This window comes from Somniosus microcephalus, chromosome 4, assembly GCF_052327205.1.
Source record: "Somniosus microcephalus isolate GS21.2 chromosome 4, FLI_Smic_1.0, whole genome shotgun sequence".
Classification (NCBI taxonomy): domain Eukaryota; kingdom Metazoa; phylum Chordata; class Chondrichthyes; order Squaliformes; family Somniosidae; genus Somniosus; species Somniosus microcephalus.
Genome location: NC_140990.1, coordinates 83,158,140 through 83,166,400, shown reverse-complemented (window position 1 = coordinate 83,166,400; position 8,261 = coordinate 83,158,140). Strand labels below are relative to the sequence as shown.

The following is an 8,261-nucleotide window of genomic DNA, read 5'->3' as shown; positions in this document are numbered from 1 at the left end:
GAAAAAGCCTCGGCACCGCCGGGCACTCCAGCTAGTATATATCTATCTATATAAAGCGGTTCCTTCCATTTGTCTGTCCGGCTATACACTCGGAAGTTATAGAGCGTACCTACACGTGCGTTACATCTGAAGAAAGCTTACGATTCCAGAACGGTCATAAGCGTATTTACTTTTCGGTCGGACAAAAATTGTTCGTGCATTATACAAAAAACCTTCAAAATTCCACTCATTATCCACTCATTAGCATTGATTGACTGACGTCAAGGTCGACCAATCCTGTGCCGTCATGATTGACCAATCCTACAGTTCAGTCACCTGATGGTTCACCAATCGGTGTGTGTGTGGGCGGGACAAATCGTTTTCATCTCAGGGATCTGGCAGCCATCACCTCAAGCTAAAAACCCCATTGCCTCAACCTAAAAATATGCTCATCGAGGTTAGTAGCTTCTTTTTTTTCAAAAAGATTTACCAAAAATGTTTTATAAGTACTTTAACTTTCATCTTTGAAGGTATTAAAAGGTAGAAATGTTGCCCGGCAGCAGATTCACAGAGGGACAGAGAGACAGGGCCGAAAGCCTGGGACTCGATTTAAACCGCCCGGCCCAAAACAGCCCTGGCAACGCCGGGCCCCCCAGCTAGTGTGTCTGTCCTCTATACACTCAAAAGTTATAGAGCGTACCTACACATATGTTATATCAAAAGAAAGCTTATGATTATGGAAGTGTCATAGGCATATTTACTTCTTGGTCAGACAAAAATTGTTCGGACAGTATACAAAAATGGTCAAAAAACGGCAAAATTCCGCTCATTAGCGTTGAGTGATGTGATGTTTGACCAATCGTACAGGGGATACTGTTGAGTGATGTGATGGTTGACCAATCGGTGCATCATGGGGGCGGCGGGGTTCATTGTGTGTGTGGGCGGGCAATCCTACAGGGGATAGCGTTGAGTGACGTGATGGTTGACCAATCGGTGCGTCACCGCGGGCATTTCATTCCGTGTGTGGGCCCACTCACCTTGATTTAAATCGCTTCCCAAACACTTGAACTTACCCCGGCCGCTGATTCCACCTCTTCCCCGGGCCCGGCCTCCCGTCTGCTACCCGGAGGCCCCGCGCAGGCGCACTGGCAGCCTGCTTTTGTGGGGAGGAGCCGAATGAGCATGCACGGCCCCGCCTCTCCACATTTAAAGGGAAACCCACCCCCTCCACATTTAAAGGGACACCCACCCCCCCTCTCGTGTGTTCTTCTGATTAAAGGGTCGGTGACAATTCCCCCAGCCACCGCACTTTAGCAAGGATGTGAAAGACCTTGAGAGCCAGCCAGTGGCTTAGTTGGGGGCACCCTCGTCTCTCAGTCAGAAAGTTGTGGGTTCAAAGTCCCCACTCCAGGGACTCGAGCACATAAACCTAGGCTGACGCTCCGGGGCAGTGTCGAAGGAGCGCCGCACTGTCGGAGGGGCGTTGCCCTGTCAGAGGGGCAGTACTGAGGGAGCACCGCACTGTCGGAGAGGCAGTACTGAGGGAGCACCGCACTGTCGGAGGGGCAGTACTGAGGGAGCCCTGCACTGTCAGAGGGGCAGTACTGAGGGAGTGCCGCACTGTCGGAGGGGCAGTACTGAGGAAGCACCGCACCTGTCGGAGGGGCAGTACTGAGGGAGCGCTGCACTGTTGGAGGAGCAGTACAAAGGGAGTGCTGCACTGTCGGAGGGGCAGTACTGAGAGAGCACTGCACTGGCGGAGGGGCAGTCCTGAGGGAGCGCCGCACCGTCGGAGGGCCGTCTTTCGGAAGAGACGTTCAGGTGGATATAAAAGATCCCATTATTTCAAAGAAGGGCAGGAGAGTTATCCCCGGTGTCCTGGCCATTATTTATCATGCAAATTGGCTGCAGTGTTTCCCACATTACAACAGCAACTACACTTCAAAAAGTAATTCATTGGCAGTAAAACCGTTGGTCGTGAAAGGCGCTGTATAAAGGCCAGTCTTTCTTTATTTTCTCTCCTGTATTTACATTAATTACTTATATAAACCTCTTTTACTGTCTCTTGCAAGGGGAGGAATTGTAGACGGGCAGCTTAACGCAAACTTCACACGAAGATCTGACAGTCACTCGATTCATCAGGACCTGAATATCATCGACATATGGAAGCGGAAAGCAGCAATCAGAATGCGGACAAACTGCACACGTGTCTTGTGTGTGGACGTGGATTCAACCGAAGGTGCAGCCTGGGGAGGCACAAGTGTAACCAAAGCGAGGAGAGTCTGTGCAAATGTCGGGAATGCGGGAAGGGATTCAGTTGCCTTTCCGAGCTGGAGACTCATCAACGCAGTCACTCTGTGAAATGGCCGTTCACCTGCTCTGTGTGTGGGAAGGGATTCACTCATTCAGGCTCCCTGCGGGCACACCAGGGAGAGGCCGTTCACCTGCTCCGAGTGCAGGAAGGGATTCAGTCGTTTATTCTTCCTGCAGAATCACCAGCAAGTTCACACCGGGGAGAGACCGTTCACCTGCTCAGTGTGTGGGAAGGGATTCACTGAACAATCCGCCCTGCTGAGACACCGGCGAGTTCACACCGGGGAGAAGCCATTCGCCTGCTCTCACTGTGAGAAGAGGTTTAACCAGTCTTGCAACCTGATGATACATGAGCGTGTTCACACCGATGAGAGACCTTTTCAGTGCTCCGACTGCGAGAAGGGCTTCAGAAGATCCAGTGACCTGATACTGCACCAGCGAGTTCACACCGGGGAGATAACGTTCACCTGCTCCGTGTGTGGGAAGGGATTCACTCTCTCCTCCACCCTGCTGATACACCAGCTGGTTCACACTGACAAGAGGCTGTTCTCCTGCTCCGAGTGCGGGAAAGGATTCACTCATCCCACCTCTCTGCGGCTGCACTAGCGAGTCCACACTGGCGAGTGGCCATTCACCTGCTCCGAGTGCGGGAAAGGATTCACTTGTCCTGCCACTCTGCGGGAACACCAGCTGGTTCACACCGACGAGAAGCCGGTCACCTGCTCCGAGTGCGGGAAAGGATTCACTCGTCCCTCCTTTCTGTGGGTACACCAGCGAGGTCACACTGACGAGAGGCCGTTCACCTGCTCTGAGTGCGGGAAAGGATTCACTCGTCCCTCCTTTCTGTGGGTACACCAGCGAGGTTACACTGACGAGAGGCCGTTCACCTGCTCCAAGTGCGGGAAAGGATTCACTCGTCTCACCTCTCTGCGGCTGCACCAGCGAGTTCACACTGACGAGAGGCCGTTCACCTGCTCCGAGTGCGGGAAAGGATTCACTCGTCTCACCTCTCTGCGGCTGCACCAGCTGGTTCACAATGACGAGAGGCCGTTTAAATGTTCCGACTGCGACAAGAGTTTCAAATGCTCCGAGGGCCTGAAGAAGCATCGACACATTCACACCGGGGAGAGGCCGTTCAGTTGCTCTCACTGCAGGAAGTGGTTTACGCGCTCATCCAATCTTCGGAAACAGCAGTTCACCCACACTGGGGGGAGGCCGTTCCCCTGCTCAGTGTGTGACAAGGGATTCACCAGTTCAACTCACCTGCTGAAACACCAATGAGTTCACACCTGAGTGCACTGGTCCCATTCTGCTGTTAATCACATGAAGGACTGTTCTATGTTAATAATGGCAATTACGGGTTTGGGGGGGCGGCGGGGCAGTTTGAAGATGCTGATAATAACCCCAATAACTAGGCTGGAGTTTAAGAGGGGTCAGCCTCGGCTCAGTGGTGACACTCTCACATCTAGAGTCAGAAGATCGTGGGTTTGAGTCCCACTCTGGAGACTTGAGCACGTAATCTAGGCTGACACTCCAGGGCAGTACTGAGGGAGAGCTGCTCTGTCAGAGGTGCCATCTTTCGGATGTGACGTTGACTCTCAGGTGGGTGTAAAAGATCCCGTGGCTGCTATTTCGAAAAATGGAAGGGAGAAAGGATCTCGACTCGGAAGTTCAGAAAGTAGAATAAGGAGCGAAGGAATAACAAGGGGCAAAAAACACTGGTAGGAGTAGTATATAGGCCCCCTAACCGTAGCTAAACCGTTAGACAGAATATTAATCAAGAAATAGTAGGAGCTTGCAACAAAAGTAATGCAATAATCTTGGGGGACTTTAATCTTCATATATAAAATTCTAACAGGACTAGACAGACTAGATGCAGGAAGGATGTTCCCGCTGGCGGGGGAGTCCAGAACCAGGGGTCACAGTCTAAGGATAAGGGGTAAGCCATTTAGGACTGAGATGAGGAGGAATTTCTTCACCCAGAGAGTAGTGAACCTGTGGAATTCTCTACCACCGAAGGCAGTGGAGGCCAATTCAAGAAGGAGTTAGATATATTTCTTAAGGCTAAAGGGATCAAGGGATATGGGGAGAAGGCAGGGACAGGGCACTGAATTTGGATGATCAGCCATGATCTCATTGAATGGCAGAGCAGGCTCGAGGGGCCGAATGGCCTACTCCTGCTCCTATCTTCTATGTTTCTATAGAATGGACAAATCAAATTGGCAAAGGTAGTCTGGAGGATGAGTTCATGGGATGCATTTGGGACAGTTTCCTAAAACAATATGTCATGGAACCAACCAGGGAACAGACTATTTTAGACCATGTGTTGTGTAATGAGACAGGGCTAATTAGCAATCTCATAGTAAAGGATCCTCTGGGGCAGAGTGATCATAATATGATAGAATTTTACGTTAATTTTGAGAGTGACTTGCCTCAGTCCAGAACTAGAGTCTTAAACTTAAATAAACCCTATTGCATAGGTATGAGGGGCGAGTTGGCTAAGGTAGATTGGAAAAATAGATTAAAAGGTATAGCGGTAGATAAGCAGTGGCTAGCATTTAAAGGAATATTTCATAATTCTCAACAAAAATACATTCCATTGTGAAACAAAAACTCCACAGGAAAAGTGATCCAACCGTGGCTAACTAAAGAAGTTAAGGATAGCATTAGATTGAAAGAAGAAGCTTATAATGTTGCAAAGAATAATAGTAAGCCTGAGGATTGGGAGATTTACAGAAACCAGTAAAGGTTGACCAAAAAATTGATAAAAAGGGAAAAATTAGAAGAGAAAAATAGTAAGAAATATAAAAGCAGATTATAAGAGTTTCTACAAGTATGTAAAAAGGAAAAGAGTAGCAAAAGTAAACATTGGTCCCTCAGAGGCTGAGACAGGAGAAATTATTATAGTGAATAAGGAAATGGTAGAAACGTTAAAAAAAAGTCTTCACAGTAGAAGACACAAAAAGCATACCAAAAATGGTGGGGAACCAAGGATGTAATGAGGGTGAGGAACTTAACGTAATTAATATAAGTAGAGAAATGGTACTAGGAAAACTAATGGGACTAAAAGCTGACAAATCCCCTGGACCTGACGGCCAACATCCTAGGGTTGTAAAAGAGGTGGCTGAAAAGATAGTGGATGCATTGGTTTTGATCTTCCAAAATTCCCTAGATTGTAGAACGGTCCCAGCGGATTGGAAGGTCGCAAATGTAACACCGCTATTCACAGAAGGAGGGAGAGGAAAAGCAGGGAACTACAGGCCAGTTAGCGTGACATCAGTGTAGGATAGGGTGTACCTGTAGGATTTAGTAAACATTATTAAGATTTGATAACCATTCTAATACAACTATGATATGTGAAATTGTATGTTAAGAGCCTAAAAGCCTGTATAAAATGGAGAATGGCTGAGAGCAAAGCAGGATGGGATTATGCCAACCTGACTAAAAACCTCTGTTTAAAATTACTGAAGTAATGGAATGTTGTGCTAAGTTTATGGAGACGAGGAATTCAGCAATATTATGCTTAGAGATAAAAACTAGAGAGATAGATAAGAGTTGGAGACGTCCTTCATTGGTCCAGCTATAGGATGGACGACTGTTTTGTCAACACTCTAGGAAGTGTTCTGTGAAAAGTGAACATCTGAGATATGCAGAGAGAAAAAGTCAGAAGGATCAAACAAGGTCATAAGATGGCTAACAAGGGAAGCAAGACTTTTTACCAGGTGTTAGAGGGTTAATTACTGCCACGTACGCAAAACGAGATGGGAAAAGGGGTATAAAGATATAGGTTTTGAACATCGAAAGCAGCGCACCGTGTAACCAGAGATTGATAGGAGCTTCGGTCAACAGAACACAGCAAGATCCCAAGGAAGCGCGCATGGGTCAACGGAACACAGCAAGATACATCAGGAGACTTGCGCCACGCTCACTTGGAAGGAACGCCGTGGTTTAAACGAACAAGCTGTGACTATCTTCTTGTTAAGTACTACTTCTTTGTACTGGATGTTTAATGCTTAATAAACCTGTTTTACTGATACACAATATACCTGTACCCAGAGTGGTTTGTGTAGTCACGGACTGTTTTACTGATACACAATATACCTGTACCCAGAGTGGTTTGTGTAGTCACGGACTGTTTTACTGATACACAATATACCTGGACCCAGAGTGGTTTGTGTAGTCACGGACTGTTTTACTGATACACAATATACCCGGACCCAGAGTGGTTTGTGTAGTCACGGACTGTTTTACTGATACACAATATACCTGTACCCAGAGTGGTTTGTATAGTCATGGACACATTATTATAACAGCTTTTGAAAGCTACATCAGTCATCGGGAAAATGCTGGAATCCATTGTTAAGGAAGTGGTTTCAAGTCACTTAGAAAATCATAACATGATTAGGCAGAGTCAACATGGTTTTATGAAAAGGAAATCATGTTTGACAAATTTATTAGAGTTTTTTGAGGATGTAACTAGCAGGGTAGATAGAGGGGAACCAGTGGATGTAGTATATTTGGATTTCCAAAAGGCATTCGATAAGGTGCCACATAAAAGGTTATTACACAAGATTGGGGCTCATGGGGTTGGGGCTAATTTTTGGTTAACGGACTGAAAACAGAGAGTAGGGATAAACAGATCTTTTTCAGGTTGGCAGGCTGTATCTAGTGGGGTGCCACGTGGATCAGTGTTGGGGCCTCAGCTATTTACAATCTATATTAATGACCTAGATGAAGGGACCGAGTGTAATGTATCCAAGTTTGCTGATGATACAAAGCTAGGTGGGACAGTAAGCTGTGAGGAGCATTTGGACCTTCTGCCAATCACCTTAAAACTGTGTCCTCTGGTTCTCGAGCCTTTCGCCAATGGGAACAGTTTCTCTCATTCTACTCTGTCCAGACCCCCTCATGATTTTGAACACCTCCATCTAATCTCCTCTCAACCTTCTCTGCTCTAAGGAGAACAACTCCAGCTTATCCACCCTCTCCACATAGCTGAAGTCCCTCATCCCTGGTACCATTCTGGTCAAGCTCCCCTTAACCTTCTCTGCTCTAAGGAGAACAATCCCAGCTTCCCCAGTCTCTCCACATAACTGAAGTCCCTCATTCCTGGAACCATTCTGGTAAATCTTTTCTGCAGCCTCTCTAAGGCCTTCACATCCTTCCTAAAGTGCGGTGCCCAGAATTGGACACAATAAGAAAGAAAGTTGGACTTGCATTTATAAAAACATAAGAAATAGGAGCAGGAGTCGGCCATTGGGCCCTTCGAACCTGCTCCGCCATTCAATGAGATCATGGCTGATCTTCTGCCTCAACTCCATTCACCGGCCCTATCGCCATATCCCTTGATGCCCTTACTAGTCAGAAATCTATCGACTTCTGTTTTGAATATATCCAATGACTGAGCCTCCACAGCCCTCTGGGGTAGAGAATTCCAAAGATTCACCACCCTCTGTGTGGATAAATTTCTTCTCATCTCAGTCCTGAATGGCCTACCCTTTATCCTGAGGCTGTGGCCCCTGTTTCTAGACTCCCCAGCCAAGGGAAACATTCTCCCAGCATCCACCCTATCAAGCCCTGTAATAATTTTGTATGCTTCAATGAGATCCCCTCTCATTCTTCTGAATTCAAGAGAATACAGGCCTAGTTTACTCAATCTCTTCTCATACGACAGACCCGCCATCCCAGGAATCAATCTCATGAACCTTTGTTGCACTCCCTCTATGGCAAGTATATCCTTCCTTAGGTAAGGAGACCAAAATTGTACACAGTACTCCAGGTGTGGTCTCACCAAGGCCCTATATAATTGGAGGCAGCGTTGGTGGTACCTCGCCAGTGCTTTGAGGTGCACTGGAGAGGTACCACCAACGCTGCCTCTGCAAGATCCTGCAAATCCATTGGCAGGATGGGCACACCAACGTCAGTGTTCTCACTCAGGCCAACATCCCCAGCATCGAAGCTTTGACCAC

At 47.3% G+C, this 8,261-nt stretch overlaps 1 pseudogene across 1 annotated transcript; it reads left to right on the top strand.

The window, feature by feature from the left end:
• Positions 1-214: 214 nt before the first annotated feature.
• Positions 215-6,333, top strand: LOC147119380 (uncharacterized; annotated as a pseudogene). Its single transcript, XR_015078016.1, has 2 exons — positions 215-436; positions 2,052-6,333. The product of XR_015078016.1 is annotated as an uncharacterized LOC147119380 (transcript).
• The last annotated feature ends 1,928 nt before the right edge of the window (positions 6,334-8,261 follow it).